Source organism: Schistocerca americana, chromosome 9 (genome assembly GCF_021461395.2).
Source record: "Schistocerca americana isolate TAMUIC-IGC-003095 chromosome 9, iqSchAmer2.1, whole genome shotgun sequence".
Lineage (NCBI taxonomy): Eukaryota > Metazoa > Arthropoda > Insecta > Orthoptera > Acrididae > Schistocerca > Schistocerca americana.
Window position 1 is genome coordinate 15722215 of NC_060127.1, and position 14933 is coordinate 15737147.

General features: G+C 41.1%; 1 pseudogene; it reads left to right on the forward strand.

Annotated features, from left to right (window-relative positions):
- Window positions 1-2977: 2977 nt before the first annotated feature.
- Window positions 2978-3096, forward strand: LOC124551480 (annotated as a pseudogene).
- Window positions 3097-14933: the final 11837 nt, after the last annotated feature.

The following is a 14933-nucleotide window of genomic DNA, read 5'->3' on the forward strand; positions in this document are numbered from 1 at the left end:
ATTACTCTAAGGACGTACTACAAGTCCCTACGCATCGCTCACACAGGTATCGTGAGGATAAGATTAGAATAATTACCGTACGCACAGAGGCATTCGAATAATCAATCTTCCCGCTCTCCATTCGTGAATGGAAGGAACCCTAATAACTAGTACAATGGGACGTACCCTCTGCCATGCACCTTACAATGGTCTGCAGAGTATAGATGTAGGTGTACCTGAAACAATCCTCTCACTGGTTACACGAGCTGCTACTTTACGAATAGCTGAGCAGTCCTCGATGGCACTTATAGGTGACACAGGCAGATTGCAGATGAAAAAAAAATAATAATAGGTAGAAAAATAAAGGCAAATAAAAATGTCGATACGACGATGAAAATGACATAGCAAAGAGTTAAAAAAAATGCATTTAAACCAATTGACTGAATGAAAATGATAATCAAACTCTTTTGATTTATTATCATCTTCATCGTCGTCATCATTATCACCATTTATTGCACATACACAGCCCGTTTAGGCCCATGGCAGAAGAAAAAATATACAATTACAAGACATATACAGAACATAACGAAATGATTAACACATCAAGTACACAAATCATGACAAAATACTTGCAACATGACAGAAGTTTATTGTATGTTTGCCCGTTTACATCTGTCTCGGGCGTCTTCAGTGCTGGCTGTTGGATCTGCTTCTTTCTGGGTCACTGAAATCCTGTCTCTACACTCGTTTGCGGACGACTTCTTGGACGTCTCCCAGTTGGCTAGTGTAGAAATACTCAGACAAGTGCCCTCTGCTCGCAGAACATGTCCTGCCCAGTCTAGCGTTCTTCGTGCAATCACTCTTCCAATATTTTGGTTAGAATTAGAAATAAAACAATTTCCACGGTATGTGACAAGATTCGAACCTCCGACCTTCAACACGACTACTTTCTGCCAGAACCATTGTGCTAAAGTACAACAGTGACAGAAGCTATGTTTCTGACTGTGATCACGCAGTCGCAATAATGAATTACTTTGACGCAATGGCGTGCGAAACTTGCCTTCATGCGAAGCATATCTCCTGTAAGCCGATCTCTGTGATCGTGATAACGCTGAATCGCGTGTTATGTGGAAGTATCCAGTGGTGTTTGGTTAGTACTATGTACGAAACGTGTGTAATTCATTAGCGTCTTTATGTTTGTGCACGCTGTTTCTCGTGTGGTCATCGTCTGTGATGAAATACGAAATTAAAGCGCCAGACCCAAGATTCGGGATCCAAACACATCAAGAGAGCATGTCGAACGAGGAACTGGAAGTCAGCTGACCAACTGTTCGTCACCGGCGAATGGTTCCTCTTTGGAGGAAATGAACTTCAGAGCGTGAACTGTCAAGTGTCACTTAATTTTAATCAAACTACAGCTTCGAATGTCGTTTAATTGTGAAACAGAATGAAACGATACACGGCGGAACTGCGACAATACGCTTGTTAGCTAACAAGATGGAAAACATAACATGCTCTCGTTCTTAGCTAACTTAATATTGTAATTAAAAACAAGAGTGATGAAAATTCATAACTTAAACGGAGCGTAATTTTTCTGCATGTTACGTAAGAAAGCATTGCAGGTATTTTGCCGTATAGTTCAATATTGAAGCCACTGAAGGTATTAGTTACAGACAGTCGTCTGATGTCTGAACTCCTTCCATGTCCAGATCTGAGGAGTGCATTTCAGTACTGGAACAGTCATCTGCTACAATGATGACGAGGCGATCAACAGAATCCACGACGCCAAGCAAGCGCCACACTTTCTCCACTTCTTTTGTGATGTGCTGTTCCACATTCCACCAGTGTTTGGCAGTGAAGTGTGACAAAGTTTCATGCATTATCGCACTACATCAGCCAGTTTAAATGCCGCTATTTCTCACGACAAAGTCCTTAACTCGGCTCCAGATCGATTCTACAGTGTTGAGGGTGCAGTGGTTCTGTGGCAACTGTAGGAAATGTAGTATTTCTTTGGTGTCCTCAATATTGTGAAAAATTTTTGTTTTCCTCTTTCCCACGACACTTATCACTCTGGCTCGTGAGAGATCACATGTGTGGTATAAGACAGTGGACATAGTCCAGATAAACAGTATCTAATTTTTTATTTTCCTGCCAAAAAAAAACTTTGATTGAAAAGAAACATTTTCGGTAGATAGTGTTCCGGTGTAAAGTGAAACGCCAGCACGACAGATGGGAACGTTAGAGCAGAGGGGGCTGCGAAGAAGATGTCAGCCAATCGCACGCTGGCCGAACCCTCTCCAGGACGACAACGCAACGGCAGCGCCCTCTACACGAAGAGGACATAAGCTCCGCGCTGCCTGGCCGCAGCCCAGTTCTACGAGTTTCTGCAGAAGCGTCAAGACCAGCGACCTGGACAGAAGCATCCACTATATAACCACACTTGTATTAGGAATTATATGTACTGAAGAGATTCCTTATTTGGATGTCGCCCCTTGCTTGCGACACATCATTGTAAATTCTTAAAGTTAAGTATTTTCATTGGTTCATCTTCTAATGAAATTCTTTAATATGATTTGCTTCAATTGTTGTCTGTCGATCCGAGAAAGCAGGTTTCCTAAGCACCCCATATTTGATGAGTATGGAGGATACAGCACGAAGTATCCTGATGTCAATGTCTTTGAGATGTCATGCTATTGGAGAAAATAATTTGATTAATTTGATATTCAGAGAGAGAGACAGATGTAAAGTACTCCAATTAGTTAGCCTGGCCATATAACTATTTGCATTTAATTACGTTGTTCACAGATTATAGGCCAATTGTTTGGACAGTATTTCTGTGTGCCGACGTAAATTCCGGGATAGAAATTTATAGTAGGAACCCCCCCCCCCCCAATACCCGATTTTAAACTAACAGAACGTAGGAGATACCAAATTGTATGGAGCTAAACCCATGTATCTGGTGTTTTTTTTTATTATGGAGTACATGGTATGAATATAAGCTAATGGCCTTCCCCCAGTGATAACACTGGTTCCCATCAGATCACCGAAGTTAAGCGCTGTCGGGCTTGGCTAGCACTTGGATGGGTCACTGTCCAGGTCTGCCAAGTGCGATTGGCAAGTGTGGTGCACTCAGCCCTTCTGGGGCCAATTGAGGAGTAGTGACGTCAAGAAAACTGAGAATGGCTGGGAGAGCAGTGGGCTGACTACGTGCCCCTCCGTATCTGCAGGCGTTGGCACCTAAGAGCCGAGGATGACACGGCGGTCAGTCGGTACCGTTGGGTCTTCCAGGCTTGTTTGGACGGTGGTTGTTTGTTTCCAGTGTGAATATAAGCTGTTTCAAAGCATCAGCACGTTGAGTGTCTACCAAAAACTGGCTGTTTCAGATATCGTTTGTTACAATAAAAGACAGGAAATTGCGTTTCTATAGCTAAAGGCCTGCCATATTTCATGCTTTTACTGTTGTATCTTCTGTCCTATGAAACTACAGTGTATCAATAATTAAATTTCCAGTTTCAAAACGCTGCAGACAGAGAACCAGTGCTCTGACTGACGTCAAATTTGAACAGCAGGGGGAAACGTCACGGGGGGAAAAAATTAAGGAATATTTTACCAAATGGCGCTGTAAGCGTCAAAATACGCACACCAACAGATGCGTCTCCGGAAGTGACACACGGCTGTCTCTCAGTTTACATGAGAACAGTGGCTGTGCGCCAGTAGCCATGCAGAAGTTCTGGACACTCGAGGGTATGAAGAAAGGCACTGGTCCGATGTCTGCTAAGGGCCTCGAGAAAATGATTACAAAATCCGAAAAGACAACATCTTTCGATGTGTAGTGTAGTAGAGGAAGGAAAGAAGTTGATCCGACGACTTTGAAGATATGGCCACAGCGATGCAGGAATGGTCGACCAGTGGTGTGCAAATATGCAGTGCACGAGGAATTGTCCCAGCGTTAGACACGCCTGCGAGCACAGCGCAGAAAACCCTACGAAACACCCTGCATTGCTTCCAATACAAAATCATCCACGTTCACGTGTCGGGAAAGACAAAAACGTTCACTGTGGAGTTTCTCGTCTGTATGCAACATTCTGTGGACAGACGAAGCCCGTTTCTCCAAGGACATGTCAATACCCAGAACTGTAGAATATGGGTAACGAAAAATCCACTCTCGCATCAACGGGTACCTCATCATTCTGTGTGGTGCGGGTTGACGGCATCGTTTACCGTAGGAGGGCTGCGTTTCTTCGAGGAGATGAGTCCTGCGGATCCTGTTATCTGTACCGTCACTGGTGAACGCTATGAAGAGTCTTACATGCACACATACATTAATCCTTGTTCCATAGATCATGAATATGAGATTTCGTAATGAGGTGGAACGTGTCTCTTTAACATCAGTTTTCTTTACACAAAATAATTAATTAATTTTTTTTACATTTACTACTTCGTATCTAAGAATTCATCTGTTGAGTAGAAGGAGTTTCTTTTAATTTGCTTTTAAATGTTGGTTGGTTATCTGTCAAACTTTTACTTCTATTTGGCAAATGACCAAAGATTTTTGTGGCAGCATAATTCACCCCTTTCTGTGCTAAAGTGAGATTTATCGAGAATAGTGAATATCATCCTTTTTTATAATGTTGCAGCTATGCACTTCGCTGTTATTTCTGAATTGGGATGGGTTATTAATGACAAATTTCATAAGTGAATATATGTATTGTGAAGGTACTGTGAATATCCTAAGTTCCTTAAATAAATATCTGCAAAGGTGATCTTTGGTGGGATCCAGCTATTATTCTGATTATACGGTTTTGTGCAATGAATACTTTCTCTCTTAATGACGAATTGCCCCAAAATATGATGCCACATGAAAGCAGTGAATGAAAATAGGCATAGTAGGCCAATTCACTGATACATTTATCAACAAAATTTGCAATAACCCTAATAGCATTAGTAGCTGAACCTGACTGTTTCAGCAATCATCGATGTGTTTCTTCCAATTCAATTTCTCATCAATGCACACACCCAGAAATTTGGAGTATTCAACCTTAGCAACAGACTTACGTTCAAAGTCTATATTTATCATTGGTGTTATCCTGTTTACTGTACCGAATGGTATAAACTGTGTTTTCTCAAAATTTAGTGAGAGTCCATTTGCAGAGAACCACTTAATAATTTTGTGAAAGACATTATTTACAATTTCCTCAGCTGATTCTTGCTTCTTGGGTGTGATTACTATACTAGTATCATCAGTAAAAGAACTAACTTTGCATCTTCATGAATATAGAGTGGCAAGTCGTTAATATACATTAAGAACATCAAAGACTGAACCCTGTGGGACACCATTCTTGATACCTCCATAGTTAGAGGACTCTACTGATTTTTGTAGACTATTTTTACTGTTAATTTCAACCTTCTGCGTTCTTCCAGTTAAGTATGAATTAAACCATTTGCGCACTGTCCCACTCATACCACAATACTTAAGCTTATCTAGAAGAATTTTGTGATTCACACAATCAAAAGCCTTTGAGAGATCACAAAATATCCTAATGGGTGATGTTCGGTTATTCATTGCATTTAATATTTGATCAGTGAAAGCATATATAGCATCTTCTGTTGAAAAGCCTTTCTGAAAACCAAATTGACATTTTGTTAGTACTTCATTTTTACAAATATGTGATGCTACTCATGAATACATTACTTTTTCAAGAATTTTGGATAAAGCTGTCAGATGTGAGATTGGGCAGTAGTTTTTAGCATCAGATCTATCCCCTTTTTTATGCAATGGTTTAACAATAGCATATTTCAGTCTATCTGGAAAAATTCCCTGTTTCAGTGAGCTACTACATATGTGGCTGAGAATCCTACTTATTTGTTTGGAACAAGCTTTTAGTACTTTGTTGTAAATGCCATCAATTCCACTTTTGAGTGAATTTATTATTTTCCTAAATTCATTAGGAGAGGTGGGTTGAATTCCAATTTTATCAGATTGTGTAGGTACTGCCTCTTCCATATACTGCCTTGCATTTTCAATGAATAGCTGGAACCTATTTTCTCTACAACACTTAAAAAATGATTATTAAAAATGTTTTCTACTTCTGACTTCTTGTTAAAAACTTTTCATTGTGTTTGATAGAAAGAGTCTTCCTGTGCTCTCGGTTGCCCTGTTTCCCTTTTCACAGTATTCCAAATTGCTTTAATTTCATTATCAGATGTGCTACTCTCGGACATAATGCAGGTACTTCTGGATTTTTAATAACTTTTCTTAATATAGTGCAGTAGTTTTTATAATGTTTCATTGTTTTGGGATCATTACTCCTCCTACCTATAAGATACATTTCCCTTTTCTGTTTACAAGATATTTTTATCCCTTTAGTAAGCCATGGATTTTTACATGGTTTCTTACAATTATATTTCACTGTTTTCTTAGGGAAACTGTTTTCAAAGATGCTCATATAGGTATCACGAAATAGGTTAAATTTTAAATTAGCATCATGTTCCCTGTACACCTCATCTCAGTCTAACTGTTGCAAGCTTTCCCTAAAATTTTGGTGTTAAATCGTTAATGGAATTCACTATTTTGGAGGACTGTTTTGCAATACTGTATGGAGCTATATCATGTTCTGTAACTAGCTGTGCATCATGATCAGACAGACCATTCTTAACAGGAAAAGTTTTTATTTGATTGAATTTATCTTGGTCTATAAAAACGTTATCTATCAGTGTGCTTGCTGCTTTCCTGTACCACACGAGTAGGAGAACCAATAACTGCCGTCAAATTGAAAGAACCGAGTAATACTTCAAGGTAAAGCTTTCTATCTGACTCTTTCAGAAAATCTACATTGAAATCCCCACAAACAATAATTTTATTTCCTTTGTCTGACAGGTAGCACAACAAAGAATCCAAGTTTTTCAAAAATATTTGAAAATTTCCCAATGGGGACCTATACAGGGCTACAGTTATAAAAGTGCTTTTATTTAGTTTAAACTCACATGCACATGCTTCTATGTGCTGTTCTACGCAAATTTTTTTTGTTTCCAAATTTTTCACACTATGGCTGATTTTAATATATATGGCAACTCCTTCTCTCTCCATAGTATCTCTACTTACATGTGCTGAAAGCTTACATCCACCTACATTTACCATTTCAATACCTGTGACTATATGATGTTCAGACAGGTATAGTACATCTATTCCACCCTCAGTTTCTAAATCTTCTATACAAACAAGAAGCTCATCTACTTTGTTTTCTAATCCCCTGATATTCTGATGCAATATATTAATGTTATTTTTTACTATGCTTTAATGTGATTCTTGTGACATACTAACATTATTTTTCACTGTACTGTTATGAGACTCTTGTGATATTTTCACATCACTAGTACCTGCCTGTCTGAACTTTTCATTACGCTTAATTTCAATCAGTGTAGGATGACTGGATACTGATCTTAGCCTAAAAAAGTACTCCCATAAGTTTCAGTGCCCCCCCCCCCCCCCCTTTAAGATTTTGCTATCATCCCAGCCAGTTTACCCTTTCCTATTGAGATGCAGGTCATGTCTTGTGAAGTCCCACCTACCAATACCATCAACAGGAACCAAACCTATGCTTGTCAAAATAGCCGCCCGAAGCAGCTGATATAGCTCGATATTGACCCTCCTGACAGAGCTGTTCAATTGGGACCGGTTGTACCGCATGAAAGCAGGTTCGTTGCACATGCTATTTTTACCACATCACATTCAATATTGTAGCCCCGATCCCTATCAATACTGTTCCCCGCTCCACCCGCTACCACAACATGATCCTGCTTTGTAAAACCTTTGCACAATGATCCTAAATCATCTATCACTTTGCTAAGTCATGCACTGGGCTTGAAAATACTTGTCACGTCACCTGGTACCTCTCACCTAATTTTTCCTCCAAAATCTGGCCCACACTTCTTCCATGGCTACTATCTAACAACAGAACTTTCCTCATATTTTCTACTTTTTTGCAACATTTGGTTTCCTAGTGAAAGTGTATTGAGTGCTGACTACACTTTGATCTATGTGAGCCTCTTCCTTAGCTGACTGAGGTAGCAAGGCAAATCAATTGTTTGTGCCAATGATGAAACTGTCTGATACTGTTCTCTTTCTGTGGCCCCTGTTCCTTGCTACCACTTCGCACCTGTCTTCACCCTCCTCCCCCTTAATCTCATCACTTCCTCCCTAGCACTATCCAGTTCAGCTCGAAGGGCTCTAATCTTCGCTTCCTGTTCCGCTATTTTCCTATCCCTTGAACATAATCTGCAATGCTATGGAAGAGACCCATTTACTTCCCCGATTCTCATGCCACTACATTCACCCCACTGTAACCATCTGCCACAACAGCTGCACAGAACCCCAGAACTGACTTTCCTGCGGCAGCTCAAACACTTCTCGCTCGCGGTTGTTTACAATATTTTTTTACAAAATTTATCTAGGGAGTAACAATAATATTCTTTTAACTACACATCACAAAAGCCACTAAAGTTATGTGGAACACTAATATATGGGTCTACTATTAATATAGAAACATAACGCAGTTAAACTAACGTTAAAAATCAAAACTTGTATACTTGAAAAATTAGGCCTAAGATCGCGTATGCGCGGTACGTACTTCACGCGTTTCGCGTTTTACGCAACAACATCATTCCAACCTTTCAATAGCGTGGATGCGTGGGTAGGGTCAGTTTTATGCACAGTCAGTAAAGCGGCTGATGCAGAGGCATTTTGGAAATAGAAGAATTATCAGCCGTTATTTGCATGTGGCATGGCCATCCAGATCACCAAGTTAATCCGTCTGACTTCTGGCTGACAGTGCAACGTTCATTAGTCCCTGAAACGTGCTAGGCGTCCCCTCTCATCCCCTCGGCGTCCTCTTGTAGTGCTGATAATCAGCACTAAATTCAGTTTTCTCCCTATCCTGGGGGTCCATTACTATCTTCTGGCCTAATCCAATGTGCAAAAATACTTAGCTTTTCCCAGCTGGTCCAGTATTTCCGATACATTCGGGACTGGGAATGACTTACCTTCTGCAATCTCGCTTACTGCATGATAATCAGTCACCAACCCACATTTTAGTTTCCAGTTGGCATCTGCTTTCTCCAGAACTATCAGTACTGGCATTTTCCCTGGACTTCAGTGTTCTACAGTAATACTGTCAATCAATATTTTTTCTCTGTGCTCATGTAATGTCTTGTTCTGGGATTCCAGGATCCAATATAGTCTCACAGTTTTAACCTTGTCTGTAAGCTCAGGCAGTATTGAAAGTCTATGATATACTGCCTTACCTTTTACATGAAGCACATCACAATATTCACTACACAGTTTTTCTGACTCACATTTCTGTTCTTCATTTAGGTTCTCCATGTACAAAGCGTCTCTGGTTTTCGCTGTATGATTCTTCTAATCTGATGTCTGTCCCTTGGGTTTTATTACTCTTCTTACTGTGGCTTCGTTACGCAAGTGTTCAGTAACTGATTATAATGAACTAACATTATTCTTTACCTCATTCGTGTTCACCATACTAACAACACATTTACCTTGAGGATTTCGTACTAGGGACTCTGAAACGTATACATCCTTTAACACTTCTTCTTTTGGTCCTATTACCTCTTCCCCTTCCTGAATTGTCTCCTGTCTTTCCAATCACATTCTCCTGGTCTTTTCACCTCTGTATCCTATCATTTCCTTTGGACCACAACCCTCCATTTATTTCTCAAGAGCCTCTTCTTCACTGGAGTATTGTTTTAATCCGTTAATTCACTTGCTAGCATGCTATCTCTTTAAATTACTACGGCATCGTTTCACCTCCTGGAACTCGTTTATGCTATTCTTATTTTACTTACACTTTTTTGTGACCCTATCTCGATCATATAGTTTTTTAGTTACCTCCATCCTGGTTATATCTCGTCTGCTGGTACTGTCAACAACAAAATGTCATATCCATTCACTGTTGTTTCTCTCTGGCTATACTCAACGACAGGTCTCTGTTTTTGTAAGAAATCCCTATTTACTAGACCATTATTTGGCTATTCTTAAGTTTATTATGCCTAGTGTATTCATTGTATCATTTGTTATCCCTTTTAACGTTCATACTTGTTACTTCTTTACTGGTATTTCTGTGGTTATTGCTTCTTCCTTGAGCAGACTGATATCAGCTCTTGTATCTACTGAGAAATTCCGTTCTCTACCGATTTCCCTGCAGTAAATCGTCAGTACATCGTTTTATGCCTCATAGGCTGACAGACTGCAGGGCACTCTCACTTCTGATTTGGTGTAGGGAATATGATCTATGGCGATTTGACTTCATACATTGTGATGAAATGGTGGGCAGCAGTTTATGGTGTTGTTTGCGTGCTCTAGGGAAAGAAATATGGTAAGCTTTACCTGCGTTCAAAGGAAGAGGGTGCCGACTTAAACGACTGCAGTAAAAGCACGGCGTTGGTGGGGCGACAAAGCGTGTTTCTTCTGGAGAACAGTGAGGAGACATTTCCAGACAGGCCATGCTGCTGTCGCATTGTGCAGAAACACATTGAGCTTTGGCGCCAGACGTCCAGGTATACAGCCTAGCGCCCAAAAGTCGCAGACAGCGCATTGTAGGACATGTTAGCGAGCAAGCCACCAAAAGAAATGTAAACGTTCTGCAAACGTCCATGGGACAGGAAAACTGGCGCCCAGACGTACAGACTCTGTTTCAAAACACGTTTTGTCAATGCAATTTTATGGCCGTTCCCTGCAAACTTTGGAATGGACGCAGCAGGGGAGATAACAAGCTGTTTATGGAGGGCTGTGCTTCCGCCCTGTATTGTGTTAACAAAAGACACGGGAAACATGTAGGAAAGAGGCCGCGAAGCTGAATATTTTTTCCGTTTTCTGCCAATTAACTTTAAGTCTCTGATTGGTCAAATCGGTTTGCAGTTTAAAGACCATTTACCGAGCTTAGAATGCCGGGCTCCAGCTCGTGATTGGCTTGTGCGAAATTGGGGGAAGTCAAAAAAGAGAAATGTGCTTTTGGAACCGAGCTGAGGAGGCAAAAAAGAGAAAGGGAGATCGAGACTCTTGTACAAGTCTCTTGTACTGGCGCTTCGCTAGTAAAGAACTGCAGGTCTCTGCCTAAACGGTGGGACTTGTGTCCTTTGCTAGGGCGCGACTTAGAGCCTGTGCCAGTCACCTTCTGAACCATCAGAGGTACTGCTTATATCATCACAGTCACAACGAGTCACGCGCGGGTGTACTTATTTGTCTTGAGTCGGCCGTCTAAACATTTGATGTATTCCGACACGCACAGTCGTGGCACGGAGTCAAATTGGTTTGGCAGACCAGCAAACGGGTCCACCTGCACACTGGAATCCGTCGGGGTTTCAGAGGCTCTTAGGGAAGTACTTGCGTTCTGAATTAACCGAACGTGAGACCGCGTACTTGCATTTTTCGGGAACGCGCATTTAATAACAGATTTTCGGCGTCCACGACTTCAGTCGCCGAACGCATCGTAGTGTGCCGCCTTGACGAGTAGGATGGTAAAGTATTCGCTGCTGCGACGTAGGGCTATAATATCTATTTCTCAGCACCCTGTTCTTTTGCACCATATTTTTTCCTTTTTTGTATGGTAGAATATAGATGCTAGGTGGTGGCGTAGTTTGATGCCATAACCTGGATTCACGTGTATGAAGTGAGATAAAGTGAGTAGTGTTCTGGTTAGTATCGTGTGTCGAACCCCAGCAGATCACTTTGTCCACCATAGATCCCATTTTAGTAAGGCTTTTGTTAAATAAATAGTTTTTGTTTGATGATTCTTTAATAATTTTGTTGTCTTGTCTTGTTTAAGATCAATAAATCAGTTGTGCATTAGACTACAACTTCTCCCTGAGTTCTAGTTAACAGTTCCTTTGCATTTTTATGGCAGTGTAGATCAGAAACATAAGGAGTATCTTTTTTGTTTGGTGTCCACTGCGCGGATCTTTTACTTCATTAACAGTAATCGTCTTTCAAGCCGACTAACCTCACCTTGGGCATTTAATGGTGGCTGTGTATGACAGCTACCCATACCAGCTGTTTCGTTTCCCATTCTTTTCCTCAGAATCTTTCCTATTTTTTCTCTAGACTGGGGCGCTGTGTCCTCATATTTAGTACGCCTATAACATATGGGAGTTCGGCAGTCCTTTTCTTTGCGTCCACTCCTCTGACAGTTTTCACATATAATAATGTCACCATATTGCAGCCATATTATTCTGCCAAGTTATTCCCCTTGAAGCTTGACTTTTTCCTTTCATTGACATGATCACACTCTCTTATTGTTGGTCTGTTTCCAATTCTTCACTTAAGTTAATGTTTACACCCTGACTGTGCACAATCATTTGTATTCAGTAATTGGCTAACCCTTGAACAAAACATGCACACTTTGTGCCATAAACCATTCTGTGGCACCCTTTAGTTTCTCCATATCCATTACTCACTCCATGAAAGCCCGCAATGATTTGGATAGCTGGTCTGTCCTATTTCCCCAGGAGACAATTGATCCCCCTGAATATTGTCGGGCTTGAAACATCCTACAAGCATAGAAATCTATGGTTCTTTTGTCGGAACATTCCCCCTCTAAAATGTTTCTCACTTCGGGCCAGTTACCCATATCATCCAATACTAACAGTTTTGCTCTAGCTACGCCATTTATTTTCGATTTCACACATTGAAATAATAATTTTGAATCCTCAGACTTCACTACTCCAAAAGCAGCTTTCATGTTTTCAGTTCATTCTTGAAATTCTCGTTTGTTACCATCAAACTTCTTCAACACTAAACTATTGTTAGCACCAGTACCAATGCTACTGCTGCCGGAGAACGTCATTGTGTTACAAACCACGGCATCTGATTCCTAATTCATCGCACTGGCTTGCCTGTCCTGGTATCTTGCTGCCCCCATTCTTCTGCTGACCTGCTGAGCTCTGCTCGACTGCTGAGTCTTCGGCACTGCTGGTCGCGTCGTTCACACTCTGCTGGGCTCTTGAAGATAACGGGCCCTGCTACTCAAATGGGCTTCTTCTTCTTCTTTCAGTGAGAGTCAGTGACACAACCGCTACAATTTGTTCCCCTTCTTACTATCCTCTCATAACCATCCTCATTATTCCCTCACAACAATTTGCTAATGCACTCTTCACACGCTTGACAACAAATTTTTATGTTGTGTCCTGGCTCAGGTTCTACGTCTGCGTGGTGCATTCAGGACATAAACGACGTTGTGGGTTTAGAGTGGTTTGTTATGAGCCTTTATAGTGGAGGTGAGAGGGAGAAAATGTCCTTGGTTGGAGGGGGTTAGGTTACAGAAGATCCGGAACTCTCACGCAGTTGGCAGGAATGGTTTTCTGAAGCAGCAAGTTATGACTCTTTCAATCAATTATTTTCTATAACTAACGCATTTGCCTAGTGAGGTATCAGACCGAAACCCCTTAACAGAAGTTCAGATGCTTTCAATAATTAGTAGAATGATTAGAGACAAATGGTTGACCGTCACTAAGTCGGCTGACTACTGACAACTTGCCCTAACTGATCACTCACTGACACTATGAACTACACAAGTATTCACAGGCACTTTGCCTGCCTCACAAGAGGCATGTACCAAGTAGTAACTTCTTCCTGTTCTTGACTGGAATTCCGCTATTCCAACTCTTTGAGACAGAAACAGCCAGTCTCTGTTTAGCGCTATTTCAGGGAAACGCTACTGAGCTTGCAGTTGCCGTGTACCCACCGTCTTCTCGTAGTCGAAGTGTTTACTGCTCCATCAGGTGCTGCTGCTACATGATTCTTTAAATAGTCTTAATTGACAGTGGGTGCTCCCTTCAGTCTCTTTGTGGAACATTCGCTTCGATCCTTCCTTCGACATGTGAGCATCTTAATGTTTGATTATCTTACTAAATCGTTCTCGGGATTCTTTCATTATGCACATCGGGAAGTTTCCTATTATTCCACTGACCTAGACCCTCGGCGCCGTTGGCAAGGTGTCAAGCTTGCTACTCGCTGATGCGTTTGACCAGCCTCAAAGAGGCAGATATTGTCCAGCTGTTTTGGGAAGCAATATCTGACCACCGATAACCTTTTTGACTTATGTCTGTTATACACGCGAGCCATCTTGCATACGAAACCCATGTCACTTCACTGATTATGATCTGACACGTAACAAAAGTATGATACATTTCTAAGACCAGGGCAATAAGGACACCAATGGCTCATTCAGCCTGCTGCTGTCAGTAAAGCACTGTACAGCTCGTTTAAATTCACCACACCTCAATGTTTAATGTATGTGACTGCTTCCTCAGATTTTAACACAAGCACTGCCTCTCCATCTTTTCGACAATTGATGTCTCATCCTTTAACATGCCGATGTTAATAGGCGTATGCGATGAGTTGTATTCAGTCGTTGTCTTTCCCTCTATGAACTCTAACTCTATGAACTCTAACTCTATGAACTCATACTACATGGGTAATCCTATTAACACCAAGAATACTGCACTCTGTTGCCAAGATGTTGAACTTTCTGTACTTCAGTCACCACATGAAGCTCTCTGTGAGATGCTAGGCCTTCGTTCACACCAAAGATCCATTTGCAGTTAAATTCTAGGTATTGGTGAACACCAATATGCTGCTAACACCTTGCTGAAACTCAAGATCCGGTAGCTGCTGCTATGACTCTGCTACTACACAAGGTCCGACAGCTGGGGAAGACATCTTGTGGACAATGTCTGCTGCTGCTGTGGTTCAGGCAGGAACTTCTGCGTGTCCTCATCTGAAACAATAACAACAGAGCCCTGAGTATAGCGAAACAATAATAATTACAGATACATGAGTACTGAACGTCTCCTTTGTACACTACTGGCCATTAAAATTGCTACACCAAGAAGAAATGCAGATGATAAACGGGTATTCATTGGAGAAATATATTATACTAGAACTG